The sequence below is a fragment of the Octopus bimaculoides genome, chromosome 24 (assembly GCF_046866305.1).
Source record: "Octopus bimaculoides isolate indiv1 chromosome 24, ASM4686630v1, whole genome shotgun sequence".
In the NCBI taxonomy this organism is placed as follows: domain Eukaryota; kingdom Metazoa; phylum Mollusca; class Cephalopoda; order Octopoda; family Octopodidae; genus Octopus; species Octopus bimaculoides.
In genome coordinates, this window is record NC_142951.1 from 19817610 (window position 1) to 19839213 (window position 21604).

The 21604-nt window shown below is 38.4% G+C and overlaps 1 protein-coding gene and 1 long non-coding RNA gene across 7 annotated transcripts in view; one reads left to right on the forward strand and one right to left on the reverse strand.

The window, feature by feature from the left end:
• The window catches only part of LOC106874415 (uncharacterized), a 232557-nt gene that overhangs the window by 4223 nt on the left and 206730 nt on the right, over positions 1 to 21604 (forward strand). The window lies entirely within an intron of this gene.
• LOC128250784 (uncharacterized) lies at positions 282 to 19518 on the reverse strand. Its single transcript, XR_008266765.2, has 3 exons — positions 19310 to 19518; positions 17434 to 17611; positions 282 to 2956 (listed from the first exon to the last, which is right to left on the reverse strand). It is a non-coding gene; the product is annotated as an uncharacterized LOC128250784 (long non-coding RNA).

The window sequence follows — 21604 nt, forward strand, 5'->3', positions numbered from 1 at the left end:
TGTCTGTGTTTGTCGCTCACTGCCTGTCAATCTGTGTTAGTGTTTTACATTTCTGTAACTTAGTAGTTCAGCAAAATAAACCAATAGAATAAGTACCAGGCTTTAAAAAAACAGTACTAGGGTCGATTCAATCGACTAAAAATTCTTCAAGGTGGTGCCCCAACATGGTCACAGTCTAATAGCTGAAACAAAAGATTGTAGGAAAGTGGTTATACACCATTAGGTGTACCGCTTCCGTACATTAAATTTCTAGAAGAAACAATGGAACACAGATTCTGAACTATCAACACAACAATATTTATTTACAGAGGAAATAGGCAGCACTTCGCCCTTTGGTTGCTGAGACGCCGTTAATGATGTTGAGTGGTTATTTGTCTAGCTCCAGAGTTGGAATGTTGGAGAGAGACTGCTACAACGTCTTGGCTCTTCGCCGGCCGGCGAGAAAGAGAATGAATAAGGGTGCGAAGCTTGGATTTCGAATGACCACGCATGTGCATGAGACTCTTCCTGTGTTCCTTCCGGAACTAGTCCCTGCGCATGCGTGGATAAGCTTTCCAGAAATGTCGTCTGCTATCAAAGGTGTCCCTACATGGCTCCCCCGCGAGTGCCGAAAGCACGAAAATAGAAAATTTGGAGGGACGCCTGAAGCAAGATGGCCACCAAAACCACCCACAAGATGTGGCACAAACACACAAAGAAAAATCAAAGAAATGAATGTACACTTGTGAGATACATGCATGCAATGTACAAATGAATTGACAATGACAAAACAACCGTGATGACAACTGTCCAGGAAACTGGAATCACGCGATGTAAAAGTCTGATTTTTTGTTTTTTTCTGAAAGGAAAGAAAATATATGAGTGCACAAGTGTGTGTGTGAGAGAAAACACAGAACATAGTAAAAGTGTCTGTAATATAGATTGTGAAAAGTCTTAAAACACTGAGATAGAGAAAACCAGTTCGTATTAAAATTCCACAAGGAGATAGAATGTCCATACGCAGGAAGTTGCGGTCAAGGAGCAGAGCTGTAGTTGAGTGTCGGATGCTGGCTGGGACCTGTGTTACCTGGTACGGAATATTCTGGCTGGTTAGTTCTGGTCTGTTGATCGTGAGTGGAAACATCCACTCTAACAGGGTCGAGATAAAAACCGCGCTTGTTGGTGTTGCTGGCGACGACAATGTGGTAGACGTAGTTGAACAATGCTGTTGATGTCGTCGCTGGAACTGGCTGGTTGGTTGGCGTGTGGTGGTAATGATGTTGACAGTGGTGTGTGTGGTGGTAATGATGTCATGTTGCTGCTGGCGACGTCGGGGGCGATGCTTGTAGTTCATAGTGGTTGTTGATGTCGTCGCTGGAAACTGGCTGTGGCTGTGTTCTGTATGTGTGTGGTGGTAATGATGTTGACAGTGGTGTGTGGTGTTTGAAAAACGAGCACGTCGTACACGAAAGTTGAGGGTTTGTCAAGGTACGCTTTTTCAGACAGTCGACAGACACAATCTCTGTACGACCATTAGCGTCGACCTTGAAGAAATTCAACCCAAGACTGCGGGTTGGGTGAGGCATGTAAGGCAGCCTTAAATTGCCTATGAAAACGCTCAACCATCCCATTAGAAGCGGGATGGTAGCTGGTGGTGCATATCAGGAGAGAGAAATTTGACAGGGCGTCTATTTGAGAGGTACCGTTGAGTGGCATTGCTGGAAAATGCTGTCGTGAATTCGGAGCTGCGAGCGAAAATGACCAAAAGATCCCGTGCAAATGAAGATAAGCCAGTAACTCTTCCATTCTCCGGCCGAGAGAAACGGAGAGGTGTGAAATATGCTGAACTGAGAACAAGTAAGCATCAACAAATGTTATGTACTCACTGAAATGTAACTGTGCATTTTACTGCTATTTTCAGCAAGTAGAGGACGCTGTGTACGAATGAATTGATGTCTCGTGAAACATGTAGGAAAACTGCTCAAAAAGTTGTTAGGATGAAATAACCGTGAAGTTTTTTGTGTGAAAAACCACAAAAGGTCTCAGCCGCAAAGAAGTCTTTGGTTATAGGCTCTGGAAGTCATTGACAAAATGAAAAACTTTAACGTAGAAAAAATTTTCTTAGCTTTTCACTTGTGATGGATGAGAACGTAGAGGCAATCCTGAAGTTGAACGTCGCGAAACATACGAATTCAATGGCTGTTGAAACGAGGTCTGTAGATCTTTTAGCTCAGGGTACCAATTGTAGTATTATTGGTCGGCAGTTCAGATTTTCGGCTGCAGTCGTTCTTTATTCGGGGTCACCAATTGTAGGGAAGTACCGTATGATGACCAAGAGAAAATCCTGCAGCTGTGGAATAAGCTGATGCGAGTGATTGTGTGCATTCTCTATCTGTGACGAGCATGTTGAGAGACAGATGACGGCTCGTGTAGTATTGTCGGTCGGCAGTTCAGATTTTCGGCTGCTGTTGTTCTTACTCGGGGTCACCAATTGTAGGAATTCTCCGGGCTGCGTTTGTTCTTGAGTCGGGGTCACCAATTGTAGGTAAGTGCCGGGATGCGTTTGTTCTTGAGTTGGGGTCACCAATTGTAGGAAAGTGGTTATACACCATTAGGTGTACCGCTTCCGTACATTAAATTTCTAGAAGAAACAACGGAATGCAGATTCTGAACTATCAACACAACAATATTTATTTACAGAGGAAATAGGCAGCACTTCGCCCTTTGGTTGCTGAGATGCCGTCAATGATGTTGAGTGGTTATTTGTCTAGCTCCAGAGTTGGAATGTTGGAGAGAGACTGCTACAACGTCTTGGCTCTTCGCCAGCCAGCGAGAAAGAGAATGAATAAGGGCGCGAAGCTTGGATTTCGAATGACCACGCATGCGCATGAGACTCTTCCTGTGTTCCTTCCGGAACTAGTCCCTGCGCATGCGTGGATAAGCTTTCCAGAAATGTTGTCTGCTATCAAAGGTGTCACTACAAGATAAAAGATGTAAGGTGAAGTTGTTGAATCTGTGCATATACAGTGACCAACAGTAACAAAACGGGGAACCACATAAAAACAACCTGCTGTATTCACCCAATTTGCAAATAAAACATCATTTACATAACTGACTACTAAGATTAATTAAACCAAGTGAATTACTGTTTTATGGTCTATTTTGTAGGCATTAAACAGCACACCTTAATATTATTCCACGTATGTGGCGTACATAATCATGAACTGTATAGTACTTAAAATTGACTTAATTACCATTTTATAGTCTATAAACAATAAAACACCATAGTTTAGAATTTTGTAGACATTCTGTGATTTCAGCATGTCATATCTCAGTGAACTCTTCTATTCTGTAAAGGAGTAAGTTGTTTACATACAAATTCATCAACTTTATTGTAGTAATAATATATTTTCTAAAGACTTGTATCATATCAGCTTAGGTTCTTCTGTACTGCTCAGAACATTGAGCAACAAGCTTCCTTCATTGAGTTTGGTTGGTTTCTACTCTTGCACATCCATTCCACATAATGTCACCTGTCTTCAGATTAGCTACAAATATCTGCTGCCAAGTGATATTTGACCGACCAGCTTTTACACCTGCTGTCAGGTGGTACTCAAATCATGGCTATTTTCTGGTGCTATTGATCAGCTAGATCAAGGATTCTCAACCATTTTTTATCTATGGACTCCTTTGATTCTTATTTTACTCTACTAGACCCCTATTGCTATTCAATGTTTTAAGAAATTGTATTATATTTTAATAATTATTATTAGGAATTGTATAACAAAAATATTAAAATATTTTTGTGTCTTAGAGAAGTATAACCAGTTTATTGCACATAAATTTTAACAACAAAATCTTAAATGGACCCCCAAGGGACATATGGACCCTGGGCTAGATGGAGAACATGGCCAGCCAGGCAGAACTAACACTGCTATAATCTCTTGAAGTGTTTGTGACCTTGCCCTTCTCAGAATCTCCTCATTTATGTCACAGTCCTGCCAATTAACCCTCAGGATCATTCTCCAACACCTTTGATGGAATATATTTAGTTTTCTATCCACCCTTTCTGTGCTCTCCCATGTTTTGCTTACATAGACTGCAGTAGGCAGAATGCTGGAGTTATATAGATGAAATTTCACATCAGATAATAGTTAATGATAAATAAAAAGTTATTTACTAAAATACTAAGAAATACATTTCAGTGTTGTTCTGTTACAAATTGTGTGTATTCATACTTTGATCTGAGTATGACTTTAACCCTTTCATGTTCAAACTGGCCACATCAGGCCAAAATATTCTGCCAGTTTTATTTCAAACTGGCCAGATTGGACCTCTCATACCTAACCTACAATATCATTCTAAAAATAAACAACCACATCATCAAATTCTTGAAGCTACAAGATAATGTATGATTAATTCAAAACAAGCATCATCATCAATTAATATACATTTTCCATGCTGGCATGATGTGAATAAATAAGCATTACATTTAACAGAATAAACTGACACTCCACCAGTTATGACGACAAGGGTTCCAGTTGATTTGAGCAATGGAACAGCCTGCTCGTGAAATCAACGCACAAGTGGCTGAGCACTCCACAGACACATGTACCCTTAACGTAGTTCTCAGGTAGATTCAGCGTGACACAGACTGTGACAAGGCTGGCCCTTTGAATTACAGGTACAACTCATTTTTTGACAGTTGAATGGGCTGGAGCTTGAAATAGTGTCTTGCTGAAGGACACAATACATTGCTGGGAATTGAACTCACGACCTTACAATCATAATTTGAATACCCTAACCACCAAGCTATGCACCTTCACTTTTAAAAGAATAATCTGAATGCTAAAGGGTTAAACTGCATCTGGTAGTGGATCCCTGGTTCAGGGTTTGGAGGAGGGTGGAACCACGTCTTAGCCACTATTGTTCCCAGGTCTACTTTGACCTGGAGTAGTAGCACCTGTCAGGGTCCCAGCTATGGATTAATTAGCATGTTATGGAAGAAACCCCAGGTGTAAACCTTCACTCCCTTGTGAGTGCCTTGGGAAGGGAAAGGGCAAGGGGAGTCAACTGCAACTTTAAATCAAAGAGTGGAGTCCCTCAGGGGGTCTGGTGCCCTCTTTGACATTCTTCCAGCAACTCCATGGTAGATGGAGCTCTCCAACTTTGTAAGGCAATCCACCTAGAGGGCTACTCCAATGTAAAACATGCAGCTTGCTGGTCACTGCAGCTGTCTTAGTCCACTGAGCCACTGTGGTCAGACCTCCAAGTCTAAATAGTGGGAGTGTATTGTGCAGACTGACTCACTTTAAAACTACTTAGTACATACAAACAACAAGGCCTTAGACACACAAATGTGGCCTCTGTAATGGACTGAGAGAGAAGTCACAGAAAAGGTTGCAAATAGCAATGAAAGAATTTTGACAAATACAAAACAAAACAAACAATTGACTGTTTAATGAAGAAATTAAACAAACGATTAGTTAGTTGGATAGATATATAACCAATTGACTAATGTTAAAGGAGTGGAATTGAACCAGTGCATGTGTTGTTATATTGGCACAACGACTCTACCTAGATACAAAATACCAATCACAAACTGGAAGAAAATACCAATCACAAATTCTGCAGCATCTAGTATCAGTTTACATATCCATTTGAGAGTGTATTGCTCTTTTTGGATATGAAGAACCTGCTATCGTATACAGACTCCCTTTCTGTTTTTCTCTCTGTCCCATGGGATACCTCATAAGTAGTCTCAGCGAGTTATTTTCCTCCAAAGTATTCGACATGTATTCATATAAATTACAATGTGTAACAAAATTTTTGTTTAAAAAAATTTTTTCTTTCTTTTGTTAGTAAGTGTTATTTGCTACTTACTTCTAAACAGAAATCAAAGGAAATCACTACTATTCCCTTCAGACTTTGCTTTTGTGACCTGAGCATCAATGCTTTGAAACTCACCTATTTTCCATTACATTTCAGACAAATTCAGCACTGAGTTATTGAAGCAGAAATATATTACAGCAAATATTCTGCTCAATACCACAGATTTGCTTGTCAGTTGCTTGACCATAACCACTTAGTGGCTGACAGTATGTGCATCTCTGATCATGAGAAGGAGTAGTAGGGGAGCATCATAGCCATGTGTTGAGAGGAATTCTTTGTGGTTTGAATAAATGTAACAAAAGCAAAATTTCATACTTTCTAGGGAAAAGCAAATAGGAAATACCAGTTGTTGCCCAAGGACAAAAATTGTGTTACACAGTGTTATAAGCACACACAACAACAGTAGTAACACATTCACAGTTAATTTTCTTTTTTTTTTTTTTTTGTAGACTTGTAATTTATGAGGCTTCAAACATAAACATCTGGAAAATTTCAGTTTTTAGGCACCTTAGATAATTTTTGACACTATTCTATAAGAATACATTATAACACATTTTTATGTTACTGTGAGAAAAACCTTGTGACTGTCAGGTTTTTATTTAAGTATTTGAACATATCTCAGACATCTAATGCATTGTTTAAGTGGTTGTTTGTATCATAGGGTGTCCTTGTCAGTGTAATACAACATCGTGAACAGGACATTTATAAAATAGGTTTGTATTTAGTACAACTGATGTTAGTAAATTAAACCACTTATTTAGCTTTCTGTTTCTTCAACAACACCCGACAGATATGAAAGAATACTAGAATCAGTGTAGTTTGGATGATGCTGGTTTAAGATTATAACTTGTAGAAAGTAGCATTGCAAATATTTAGGCAATCTTTATATTTTCAGCAGTATAAATGGAGAAGTTAAAAAATGCTGTCTCACAGTATAATATGATCATGTTGTATCATTATCATCATTATTTAACATCCATTGTCCATGTTGGCATGGGTTAGGCAGTTTGACCAGGGCTGGCAAGCTGATGGGCTACACCAGACTCCAGTCTGGTTTGACATGCCCTTCCTAATGCCAACCACTCTGAGAGTGTATTAGGTGTTTTTATGTGCCTGTTATGTGACACCAGTGTTGGCCACATTGCTTCTGTAAGGCCCAACACTTGAATGGTGCTTTTTACATGCCACTGGCATAGGTGATAGTTACATGATACCAGCTTAGTCATGGCTACAATTTCACTTGGTTTCACAGGTCTTTTCAAATACATCATATCACCAAAGGTCTGTCACTAGTCATTGCCTCCGAGAGGCTTAATGTTTGAAGATCATGCTTCACCACCTCATCCTATGTCTTCCTGGGTCAACCTCTACTACAGGTTCCCTCCACAGTTAGAAATCGGCACTTCTCTATACAGCAGTCCTTGTCCATACGTGTCACATGACCATACCAGTGCAGTCGTCTCTCTTGCATACCACACCTGATGCCTCTTACGCCTAATTTGTCTCTTGAGATGCTTACATTCTGTCATACATGCACATTGACATTGCACATCCAGTGAAGCATACTAGCTTCATTTCTTTCAAGCTTATGCATGTTCTCAGCAGTCACTGACGTGTAACATAGCTGTTCACACACAGGCATCAAACAATCTGCCTTTCACTCTGTGAGAGAGGCTCTCTGTTACCAGCAGGGGTAGGAGCTCTCTGAACTTTGCCCAGCTTTTATTCTTGCAGTTACCCTCTTGGAGCAACCACCTCTGCTGCTGAATTGGTTGCCTAAATAATGGAATCTAACAACTAACTCTAGCTTACCTCACCGGCAGTCGATGGAGTCTATTTTCTGTACATTTTCAGTGTTTATGTTACCTGTACACCTTCCACACTCAAAAACTATTTTCCCAGTTAATCTTCCTCTGATATTGCTGCACTTCTTATGTGTCCATAGCTTGCAATGAGTACATCTAATGAAGTTTCTACCTCTGCCTTTCCTACAGATTGAGCAGAGCCATCTACCTGAAGGGATTTGTGGTTTGTCTGCTTTCCTACTTATTAAGACTTTGGTTTTTGCTAAGTTAACTCTATGGCCCTTCACTTCCAGACCTTGCTTCCACATTGAATAAAAATTAGTTTTGCAATTGGATTGTGTAGTTGAAATCTTCAATAATAATTTTGATAAAAATATATTAAAATTAAAATTTTAAAGAATTTTCTAGACAGTGTAGACTTTAATAATTGCTTTCTTTTAGTAAAAGCTACATAATAATAACTAATTAGCAGCTTTCTTTATTATAGTATAGATATAGATGATATAGGGTGAGAAATTTTGGTGGGAGGGACACAACATCCCATTATTTGAATGTTTAACATGATCCAGTGCTTGACTTGAATTTGTTTTATTGAAAGATGAATAATACTTCAAAAACAAAACTAAAACCATGCATGTTTGAAAAATGTGGATACTTTTAGTGGTGAAGCCACAAAGTTCACCATAAATATTAATATATGGAACTTTTCTATCAGCCAAAGTGTGAAGCCTAGTGGTTAGGGCGTTGCATTCATGAACACAAGATTGTGGTTTCGACTCTCAGACCAGTCATGCATTGTGTTTGTGAGCAAAACACTTACGTTGCTCCAGTCCACTCAGCTGTAAATGGATGGCCTTGTGGTGGATTGCTATACAAGGGTGCAATGGTGACTCAGGAAAATCACCCAGATGGAGGTCTCACTAACCACATTTTGTATTCAGAGATTAAAAGGATGAATAGTACAACTTCTATTATGAAGCCTGATTGGTTGTTCATCTGCATCGAAGAATGATTGATTGAACAAAGTAGCATGACCTGAACCCATCTTCAGTAAATGATCAAGATCTGGTAGAAGCAAACCCCTTTACCTATCAGAGTGATGCAATCATTAATGATGGGTAAAGGGAAGTTGGTGAAGAACTAGACTGCAGGATAAACAAGGCCACCTTGTGTTCGAAAGGTTTAGAGAGTGACGTGGAATAGCAAACACATTACAGTCCAATTAATATGTGAAGTATACTAAGCAGCAGATCATGAACCTCACTTGGAAAGACAGGGTCAGGAACATCATCATCTTAGAGAAAACTAAGCTCCTTAACATGGAAAAGATGTTGGTGCAGTAAAAAAATCTCTGTTGGCTTGGTCTTACCCAAAGAATGGAGGAAAGTAGGATCACCCAGACAGATACTCTACTTACAGCTGGCTAGTAGTGTAGCAGTGTGAGAAACCAGGGTAGACCTCCCACCACTACCAACTGATACACAAGGATATCATTAAACACAACTTGAGGTGATTAAACTTGATATCTACTGCTAGATTTTAGCAGCTTACAACAGGAACCTGAGAAGGTGACTAATCAACTTCTGATGTTTCTGACTTGTGATTTTTATGTAGAGACAGCCATTGTTGATATCAATAGACGGCCAATGATAATAATGATTCTGTATATGAATACCACTTGTCCTCCAGTGCAGTGCCTCCTACCATCCATTGTAGTGCCTCCTGCCCTCCAATATGGTGCCTCCTGCCCTCCAATATGGTGCCTCCCACTCTCCAGTGTGGTGCCTCCCACCCTCCAATGCATGGAAGAGTGGATGGTAAAATGATGATGATTAATTCAATTAATCCTTTAAGTGTGAAATTAAATTTCATTGTTATTCCAGTCGTGATGTTAAATATCTACCCACCCACCCACCCCCAAAATAGTATTGCTATTTTCTCCAAGTTATGTTGCCTCAATAAACCTGATGTATCACAACAGAAATTAGTTTCAAACATAACATCCCTCAGCAAAAGGTAGACTGGTATATAAAATTGCTTTCCAGCATTAAAGGTATTGAAATTTTGAGTGGACACAGCTGATTGATTATCTCAGTAAAAGAGTTCAATGTTTATGTTTCTATATAAGAAAAAAAAATAAGTGAGATTAGTTATGTTCAGAATATCAATATATAGGAGCAGGCACAGCTCTGTGGTAAAAAGCTTGATTCTCAACCATGTTCCAGGTTCAGTCCCACTGCTTGGTACCTTGGGCTAGTGTCTTCTACTATAGCCTTGGGCTGACCAAAGACTTGTGAGTGGATTTGGAAGACAGAAACTGAAAGAAGTCTGTTGTATGTGTACATGCACGCGTGTGTGTGTGTGTCTTGTCTTTGTGTCTGTCTGTCTCTCACTACCACTTGACAACAGGCATTGCTGTGTTTACATCCCTATAACTTAGCAGTCCAGCAAAACAGACCAATAGAATAAGTACCAGGCTTTAAAAAATAAGCACTCAGGTCTATGACTAAAATTCTTCAAGGCAGTTCCCCAGCATGACCAAGTCTAATGATGGAAATAAGTAAAAGATAAATAACTAACTCCTAGTTCACAAGTGTTTCTCTTCAAAACTTTATCGTTATTCTGGTTGTCCATTTTAACAACCGATGAAACTTGAACATATTTTCCTCATTTTTATTGGTTGTCTGTCTTGTTTTTTTTTTCTTACTTTTGTTTTTAATTATTTAGTCATAGAAAGTGGGATAAGTTATCCCAGTCTAGTGAGTTTGATGTGGTTCATATTCAGTTTAAAATCATCTGTTGGATGGGTGTTGGCTGAGAGCCTCAAATGCATAGAAATAATGGAATGTCAAACCACTTTTTCCCTCTGTCTTTTGGTTTTACTCTCTGTCTTTCTCCCCCTCCCTCCATCTCTCTCTCTCCATATCTCCCCCCCCCTCTCTCTCTATTTCTGTGTGTGTGTGTGTGTCTGTCTCTCTTTGTTTTTCATACCTTCTGTGTGTGTGTGTCTTTCTCTTTCTTTGTCTCTCACACCTTCTCTGTTTATCTCTCTTTCTCTCTCTGTTTATCTCTCATGTCTTCTCTTTGTCTCTCTTTCTTTCCCTCTCTCTCCCTATTTCTCTTTGTCTCTGACCGTCTCTCCCTCTGTGTTTCTGCCTTTCTATCTACACGTGTCTCTCTGTCTCTCTTTATGTGTCTGTGGATTGCAGGAATCTCAGAAGCAACTCTTGCTACCATGACTGCTAGACCGTATAAAACTGTAATTGAAAACCTAAAAGTACTTAAGTACTGTTCTATATTTAAGAGATGAGGAATTATGTACATTATTTACATTATTTACATTTGACAGATATTTGTCCTCATCTTGTTTGTTGTTAACACGTTTCGGCTGATATACCCTCCAGCCTTCTTCAGGTGTCTTGGGGAAATTTCAAACGTGGGTTCTCATTGCTAAGGTATTTTTTGATGTTGTTGTTGTTATTATTATTATTATTATTATTATTATTATTATTATTATTATTAAGGTCTCTGCTTGGAATCGAACTCGGAATCTTGGGGTTAAGAGCACGGATTCCGAGTTTGATTCCAAGCAGTGACCTGAATAATAATAATAATAACAACAACGACATCGAAAAATACCTTAGGAATGAGAACCCAAATTTGAAATTTCCCCAAGATACCTGATGAAGGCTGGAGGGTATATTAGCCAAAACGTTGTGTTAACAACAAACAAGATGAGGACAAATATCCATCCAATGTAAATAATGTACTTAAGTACTAACTCACTAAAAAATTCCATGTAATTGATGCAGATTTAGCAGTAGGGTTTTCAATTACCATGATACATTTCATATTAAATCTATTTCTTTCTAAAAATTTATGGTGGGTTACCAAAAATGGTTGTATCAGATTATATAAAAACGCAACAATATTTAGTTTTGGCATTTCATATTTTGGAGTTCAAATTTCTCTGAAGCTTATTTTGGCATTTGTGTCTTTATGGGTTCCTAATACAAATATTCGTTTAACAAATTTGGTACAAGGCCAGCAGTTTTGGTGTAGGAGCTAAGTCGATTACATCAAGCCTGGTACATATTTTATCAACCCCAAAAGGATGAAAGGCAAAGTCAACCTTGGTAGAATTTGAACTCAGAACATTAAGACGGACAAAATGTTTAGCAGCATTTTGCCCAGTGTGCTAACGATTCTGCCAGCTGACCACCTTGAAAATGATAATAATAATAATAACACTTATAGAAAAAAGATATCAATAATAGTACTAGCAATAGCCTCAACAGAAGAAGCAACTGGAACACGAACAGTGTAAATGATGATGATGATTAAAGGAAGATAGTGTTGTGGGTGGTAGGGGACATAGAACAGACATAGAAAATAAACCATGTGAATAAAGAGAATGGGGTGTCAATGAAGCTAACTAAAACTATTTCTGGTGACCCTAGAATCTGACATGCCAAGGCCTAAAAGAAAAGTAGTTAATAACCAATAGCTAATAATAAACTCGACAGAATTTGAACTCAGAACATAAGGATGGACGAAATGCTTAGCAGCATTTTGCCCAGTGTGCTAACGATTCTGCAATAACTTGCATATATATTCTTAATATGTTCTGGCATATTAAGGCAGCAAGCTGGCAGAATCACTAGCATGCTGGACAAAATACTTTGCAGCATTTCATATGTCTTTATATTTTGAGTTCAAATTCTACCAAGGTCAGCGTAGCATTTTATCCTTTCGGGGTTGATAAAGTAAGTGCTAGCTGAGCGCTGGGGTTGATGAAATCAACTTATCCCCTCCCACTGAAATTGCCATTCTTGTGCCAAAATTTGAAAGCAATATGTTCCAGCAGATTCAAATGTGAGTATGTTAATCACTGTTGTATTTAATCACAGGTGAACAGCTTCTCCTGTATGATGATTATGTGTTCATGATATGCTCAATTCATTAGTACAAGGGTTGTCCTGGGTTACCTGTAGTGAGGAGGGTGATTATTTGGACATTGTGAAGGACTAAAAAAAGAAACAAAACCCCTCAAAGGGTGCAGGAACTCATAGGAGTCAATGGTCATCCTATAATGTGTGAAGATGCGTGGCCTTCTAGTTAGGGCGTTGCACTCATGATCCTGAAATCATGGTTTCAATTCACAGACTGGTTGTATGTTGTGTTTTTGAGCAAGACACTTCATTTCATGTTGTTCCGTTGCACTCAGCTGTAAAGAGTAATTTTGTGACAGACTGGTATACAAGGGTGAGATGGTGACTCAGAAAAATCATCCGAACTGAGGTCTCATGAGCCAGGTTTTGTATTCAGCAATCAAAAGGATAAATTGTACAAACTGTACTGTGAATCCCAACTGGTTGGGATTGGTGGTTCAACTATATTGAAAGAGGAGAACGATGATGATGATTACAAGGAATTCTAGGACAACCAGTATTTCAATATCATTGTATCTCATTTGCCAGAAGCACCTCTGGAGCAATGAATCTATCGAGAGTCAATGGTCTTGTTTATAACTTCAGCAAACAAAACTGTTTATTGGTTGGTACTGATATCTGCCAACCAATACTAAATCATATGTATGGTGGAAAGCGAGATTCAAAATGATGATTCACATATTTATTCTTAATATTTTCCAGCACACAAGACACACTGGTGTTGAAACCCTGGTTGTCTGAGAATCCCTTGTACTAATGAATCAAGTGTGTTATAAACACCTATTCATTGTAAAGAAGTTGTTCTCTTGTGATGAAACACAACAGGGATTAGCATATTGACACCTGAATCTGCCAAAATGTATTAAGAAGAGATACGAGGGGGTGCTGGAAAGCTCCTAGCTTTAAGAGTATCACAAAAGGCCTGGTTGGAGGCCCAACCTTCCGAGTTCTTTTACAGGACTTAGAAAAACTGAAGGACCACAGAAATAAGTGTGTGAATCTGAGAGGGGAATATGTTAAATAAAATTGTAATTAACTGATCCTCCTGTATTTTCTTCACCCAAAGCCAGGAGCTTTTCAGTACCCCCTTGTATGCAAGTCATTGTTTTGATTCTTGCTGTTCATTGTGCACAGGACACTTTATTAATATAACTATTTGTTGATGTTTAGCCCCAGGTAGATATTCATAGAGTAGATATGTGATAGGCATTTCACATGTAACACCTTATTCATCATTTTAAAGTTTAAGTTGGATTTCATTGTATAATGACCTATCCTTATTTAAGACTAGAAAGTGATTTGGCTACTGTTTCTAGCAGGTCTAGTGACCCATAATGCAGGGTGCAGTAACTTGGCAAGTTTTTTTTCAATTTCCATTTACCAAATCCACTCACAAGGCTTTGGCCTAGACTTATAGTAGATGATTTACCAAGTTGCAACTGAACCTGAAACCATGTGGTTGGGAAGCAAACTTCTTAATCACACAACCATACCTGCACCCATAGAAACATATAATTCTAAGATTGATTTATGTGGTCTAGGTAGGGATTCTTTTTTTTTTTTTGTAAAGGCTTCATGGATTATACACAATGCATGTGTATGCATGTATATATATATATATATATGTGTGTGTATATATATATATATATATATATATATATATATATGTATGTATGTATAAATATATATATATATGCACATATATATATATGAACTCACTATATATATATGTATATGTATATATATATATATATATGTGCATGTAGAGGTGCATTGGCCCAGTGGTTAGGACAGTGGACTCTCGGTTGTAGGATCGTGGTTTTGATTCCCAGACCAGGTGTTGTCAGTGTTTATTGAGCAAAGACACCTAAAGCTCCATGGGGCTCAGGCAGGGGATGGTGGCAAACCCTGCTGTCGTCTTTCACTACAACTTTCTCTCACTCTTCCTTCCTGTTTCTGTTGTATCTGTATTTCAAAGGGCCAGCCTTGTCACACTCTGTGTCAAGCTGAATCTCCCCGAGAACTATGTTAAGGGTACTTAACTCCACTCTATGGAGTGCTCAGCCACTTGCACGTTAATTTCATAAGCAGGATATATATATATATATATATATATATATATATATATATATATATATATGCGCATATATTTATATATATATATAATATGTATCTATGCATGCATATGTATTTGTGTGTGTGTGTGTGTCTAAGTTTGTACCCATGTTTGCATATGTATATCTCTATATCTATGTCTGTACCACTGGGTTTGTGTGCATCTATGTATATACATACATGGTGTTTGGGATAAATTTGATGATTTTATATTTTTTCAAGAACATCTTGATGTATTGGTTAACAGTCAACAGCACTGTAGAGTATTAAGATTAAAGTTGTAATTAAGAAAAAGCTGACATGGAGGGCTGGATGCCATCTGAATATTGTAAAAGAGATACCTGTATCATAATCCATGCTGAGTATCAAAATACCAATATCACGACTGCTATTTGATGTTAGGTGAACACTGTAAAGACTGTAAGATGTGACATGGACAGCTGCGATAGAGACTACAAAGCCGTGGCCAATAGGAAGGGACACAGCAGGCATTCTGACTGTATTTGCATGTCAGAATTCATCCAGTAACTGATGAACAGGACCACAGGTTCGATTCAGACAGTTATGTGGAGACTGCTTCAATCCCTGGCTGGAAGGTCATATGTGTGACAGCAGAATTCAGCTCAATGCCATACCTCTGGAAAGAGTCAGAAGTGGTTATCAGAGAATTTCTACAACTTCACTTGTCCCAATTTCTGACCTCCTAGTTGCCCCAGTTGTAATCCCATGGATTACTATGTGTGGGGCGCATTTCAAAAAGAGACCAAGAGCTCTGCCTGCAATACTGAGCTCAAGCTGGTGGCCAAGATCAGGTAGATATTTGAAGATATTCTCAGTGAGGAACATATGCACTAGATTCCAAGAGCCATCTTGAGTGGTGGAAGCTGAAGGTGGCTACTTAGAGTTAAGCTGTTATCTCCCAGCCATAATCTAGTTGATATTTTTGATTTTTTAAAAATATTTTAATTTTTTACTAAGATATTGTATTTTTTTTTTTTTTTCCTTTTATGTAAACTGTCAAATTTAGCCTGAACACCCTATTTAGGTGTATGGCTTAGTGGTTAGGGTGTTGCAATCACAATTTCAAGATTATAGTCTCAATTCCCAGACTAGGTGTTGCATTGTGTTCTTCAGAATAACATTTCATTTCTTGTTGCTCTGCAAACATTTTGTCATCTGTCATGTGGCACATCGTGCACCTGTACAGGTGATGTCAATTTGATGGAGGGAGTGGGATTATGTGAACATTCTGATCACTATCAACAAACCATCTCTTTGGTTGTTCAGCAAGAAATTTCAGAGCTCTCATACATCACCTAATGATAGAAGAGACCATGATATATATATATATATATATATATATATATATAAAAGAAAATTTACAATGAACACACGTTTATATTATAGTTCCTATGTATGTTCCACCTTTGTAGTTCCTTGGAACATCCAGTGCAAGGTTCCAAGCAACCTCAGTGCTGAAACGTACATAGAAACTATTATATAAACTTGTGTTTATTATAATTTCTCCTACATTTGTTCTGTATATCATAACTAGTAATACAACAAAGTGTAGTAGCTGCTTGGACGACAATCTACATGGAGCTCTAAACTTAGCAGCAGTTATACATCTATTTGTACACACAAGATACATTATATATGTGTGTGTGTGTGTGTGTGCATATATGTGTGTATGTATGTATATTAAGTATATGTGCATACATATATATATGCACACACACACACTCATATACACATGTATGTATATATATATATGTTTTTATCTTGTTCTTGTGCTTCATTGCATATCTCATCCTGTGTGTATTCAAATGTTACAAATAACGAGAATATCCTGTTTGTTTATGACCAAAATGCTTACACTTAACAGAAGCCAAGATGTACCAATCGCTCTTTTATAATTTGAGATCAAAACAAGATCAGAGTATATATAGAATAAGATCAAAAGACGTCTGGAATAAGATCAAAACAACACCAAAAAAGTTGTTTGTTTGGAATAGTTTCTTGAGGCTCTTGTACTTGCCAAAGAAATTGAAAATATTAAACGTAAACCTTTTTGTTTGTTTCAGTCATTGGACTGCGGCAATGCTGGAGCACCACCTTGAAGGGTTTTAGTCAAATAAATTAACCCCAGCACTTACTTTTAAAGCCTATCAGTTTCTTTTCTTGAAACAATATGGAGACATAAACAAACCAACACTGGTAGTTAAGTAGTGGTGGTGGGGGACAAAGAAACACAAAGACCTGCACTCACACACACACACACACACACACAGGACTCTCTCTGTACTTTCCTCCTTCTCTCGCTTTCCTTTCGGTATCTCTCCCCTCTCTCACCTTTTCCTCTTTGTTTTCTTACCTCCTCCTTTTTACTCTCCTTCCCTCTCATTACACATACATACACGTCCTCACACTCACCAATGTTGGTATTTTAGCGACATACTAAACTTTATGAACATACTGTTGAAATTACAACTGTACCGCTCCCCACCGCTCTCTCTCTTTCTCAAGCAACTGCACGAGTTGCTGTTATACAACGGCAGATAACTCATTATGTACTTAGGCATATTCTTTGTATTTTCAAGGTAGATAACTCTGACTGTCTTTAATGTTCAGTGATTTCTCCCGGTTTTGCACTCTCATAAGGTCATAATGTAAACTTTACGTCTGCTTACCTCGTGTGTCTTGCTGTCATTGCAAACGCGATCGGTAGAAACAGCAGCCTAAAGTGTCCTCAAATTACTCCCGTATTGTTTTTGCTTTTTTCCGAAATATAATTTTAGATACAAGATAATTCAGCCTGGAGGTATAACACAGGTGTCATCCCCTGCGACTTCGTTTCCTCATCACTTTCTGAAAAATGGATAGTTTTTAATGAAATTTTCTACAAATGCATTTCAGAAGGTGTAGATTAAGATTATACTATTATATCGGAATTTGTTGTGAATTTTTTCCTGCAGAGGGAATGAAAGAAATGTCAAATGCATTTTGATTGCATCATTTAATATGCCTCACCATTTCCTTGTGTTAATAAAAAGGCGAGTATAATTATTTTCAAAAGTATTCATCATCATTATCATCATTGTTTAGCGTCTTCTTTCCATGCTGGCATGGGTTGGATGGTTTGGATGGGAGCTGTCCAAACTGCAACTGCCTGTTGCAGCATGGTTTCTACGGCTGGATGCTCTTCCTAACCCCAACCACTTAACAGAACATGCTGGGTGCTTTTTATGTGCCACTGGCATGAGTGCATTTACGTAGCAGCGGCACTTGTGCATTAATGCAGCACTGGCACTTTTTTTAGTAGTACCAGCCCCTGAAGAACAAACCTGTATATGTGGAAGACTGTGATTTTACTTATTAACATCAGAAATGACTACATTAAATATGTGGTTAGGAAAATTATTAGGGATTTGCTAGCATCATTCTATGACCAAGCAAGCAAAGGAGATCTCTTAGAAAATCTTTTTTTTTATAGCTTTCATCAGTTGAAATATGGTCAACAGCATAGCTTGTTAGGCATGTAGTAACTAGTTCAGAAATAGAAATGTTACAGGTGCAGGTGTGGACTGCCACATAAAAAGCATCCAGTCCACACTGTAAAGTGGTTGGTGTTTGGAAGGACATCCAGCTGTAAAAATCTTGCCAAAACTAACCTCGCCTGTGTTTGTGCCATGTCAAAAGATCTCAGTCGACTCTGCTGGGTGGTTGGTGTTAGGAAGGGCATCCAATCGTAAAAACCCTGCCAAAGTCTGGTGCAGGCTCCTGCTTGGCCAGCTGCTGTCAAACCGCCCCACCTGTGCCAGCATGGAAGGTGGGTGTTTAATGACAATGAGGATGATGACGGTCCCACTGTGCAACACTTTGGGCAAGTGTCTTCTACAATAGCTTCTGGTCAACCAAAGCCTTGTGAGTAGATTTGGTAGATGGAAACTGAAAGAAGCCCATCATATATGTAAGTGTGTCTTTGTCTCCCACCACCATTTGAAACCGATAAGGGCTTGTTTGCATCCCCATAGCTATGCAGTTCAGAAAAAGAAGGAAAATAAGTGTAAGATTTTGATTTGTTTGGCTAAACTCTTCAAGGCAATGCCCCAGCATAGCCACAGTCCAATGACTGAAACAAGTTGAAGATAGAATAATATTGAATGGAACCATTAATTAAAATGGTAAGATGCAATTCTAGGGAGAAGACAAGGGATTTCCTTATTCACTCATATGTCTGAATTGTTTTATGTATTTAGGATTATTTAATTGTCTTTAACTTGCTTTAGTCATAGAACCATTGTCATGCTAAAACACTTTGAGGCACTGTCTCAAAAGACTTTCGTTGGCCTGAGGCTATAGTAGAAGACACTCGCCCAAGGTGTCACACAGTAGGATTGGACCCAGAACCATGTGGTTGGGAAGCAAGCTTCTTTTCATTTATATTGTTTTTAAAATCTGGTACCTATTCTATTGGTTTCTTTCATTTACTCTCAGATTAAAAAGATTAAAAGATGTGATGGCGAGTTGTGAGGTGTATGCTTTTCTCTTTGTTATTTGACTTACTTGACGGGTGTCCAATTGCCAAAGCAAACCAACATCACACAGCCACTCACTGCCACCTCTTTTCTGACACTCACGTATATTTGAACATATACAATGATCTTTCAATTGTTGTTGCTGTATAGCTCTAGGTAGGTCAACTCTGATTGAGCACATTTACGGTTAAACGTATTCCAAACATGACCATCAAATCCTTTATTCAGTGTACCTCTGACTACAATATCTTAGAGGCATTGTCTCTCTCTCTCTCTCTGTCCCCCTCCTTCTTCTTATCTCTTGCTCTTTCTCTGTGTCCTCCTCTCCTCCCCCTGTCTTTCTCTCTCTCCCCATTAGCTTCTCTGATTTTAAGACAATAAAAGGTTGGAGAGATTGAGGAATATATGGCTGTTGTTTCTAGCACTTTGAGTTCTATGCAATATTGGCTTATGAGCATTCAGATGAATTGTCTTCTAAAGTACCCTTCCCACTTCCATTCATCAAAAAACAACAACAATAATATATATTTATAATAGTTATTTGTTTCTTTTAACAGTATATCAGTAGTAAAATGTGTCATTACACTTGAAGTAACAACAACAACACTGGGATAATAGGTTTTGTACAATTAAATATTTTCTTACAGAGATATTCTCTCTGCTAATGACCTATTAACCCAGTTATTCACCTCCAGTCATGTTAGAGCCCCAACCCACCTATTTTTTATTTTTATTTTTTCATGTTGTTACCCTACTCACCTTTGGTACTGTCTTGCTATCCCACAATCCTTTACCACTAGCATGCTAGAGAAAATACTAAGTTATTATTGGTTTCAAATTTTGGCACAATGCTGGCATTTTCAGAGGAGTGGGTAAGTTGATTGCATTGACCTCAGTGCTCCAAAGGGATGTGGAATTTGAACTCAGAATGTAAAGACTGGGGTCTATTTAATCAACTTACCCCTCTCCCAAAACTGCTGGCCTTGTGCCAAAATTTGAAACTATTGTTATTATTATTAAAGTGGTGAGCTTGTACAATCATTAGTGCACAGTGACAGAGGTCAGAGAAATGTAGGTGTGGAAACAGTGAGAGGGAGAGAGAGAGAGAAAGAGAGTCAAAGAAAGGTGAGGTGTGGATTCATTGAAGCTAGATATGAGAGGGTGTTTAGGGAAAAGGGGCATTAGTGGAAAATAAGATAGTAAGGGATGATGTTCAGAATGCAGGATGTATAATATTTCAATGCTATTAAAACCTTAGCAGTTCTTTCTTAAGAATAGCCTGGCTATGGTTTCAATAGATTTTCAAAATAATCAAGAATCTGGAAAAGGTTTTTAGCAAAATAATGATTTTGTTTTCCTTTTTTTTTCTGTTTTCTTTCTTTTTTTGCTGGAATACATATTTCTTTCCACTACAGGCACAAGGCCAGAAATTTTGGGGTAAGGGGATAGTAAATAACATCAGCCCCAGTGCTTACCCAGTGGTATTTGTTTTATTGACCCTGAAAGGATTCTGTTACCTATAATTAATCATCCAATAGGAACTTTTCCTCAAAATGTTAGGGTATGATACTCTCAACACTTGCCATAAGGCCTCCTCCCTCTCTACTACACTTTCACTCAGTTACTTGGTGACCTCACCAGTGTTGTGAAGTGATTGGCATTTGGAAGAGCATCCAGTGTAGAAACCATGCCAAAGTAAAGACTGGTGCTCAACACAGTTCTCTGGTTTGTCAGATCCATCCAACCTGTCCAGCATGAACAGCAAACATTAAATGGTAATGATAAAGAAGCCAGGCTATTCTTATAATGGAATTGCTAAAATTCTAATGTAAATAATATTTGACATTATAAATACCAGTTTGAGACTGGAAAATGGTTTGAGTCCACAAAGTAAGTTAGTTGCTGTATTCTGTCTGAAATCAATACTTATAATGTCTAATGTTTATTTACAACCTGTTTTTGTTCAAATACATTAAAAAAAATTGAAAAAAAAAATTTATGGTTGTAGTCTCTGCCAATAACTTTCACAAACCTCCAGATACCAGTGAAACTGATGTGGTTAATGATATTCCAGACAACTGCAAGAAAAACCTGGACAAAGGAAGAATAACAGTGGAAAGGAAAGATTGGGCACAGGGGTTAGGTAGTGTAGAGCCTGAGAGAGGGACACTGTATTGGTGACAAGGCAAGTGAGCTGGATGGAGTTAGGAAGAGGTGGCATGAGTCCAGCCAGGGCCATGGTGGTTGTAGGAAAGACACTGAAGAGACAGTACATCTGTAGGTTAGAGGTCAGTGTGAGTTAGTGGACAAATGCATGCCAATC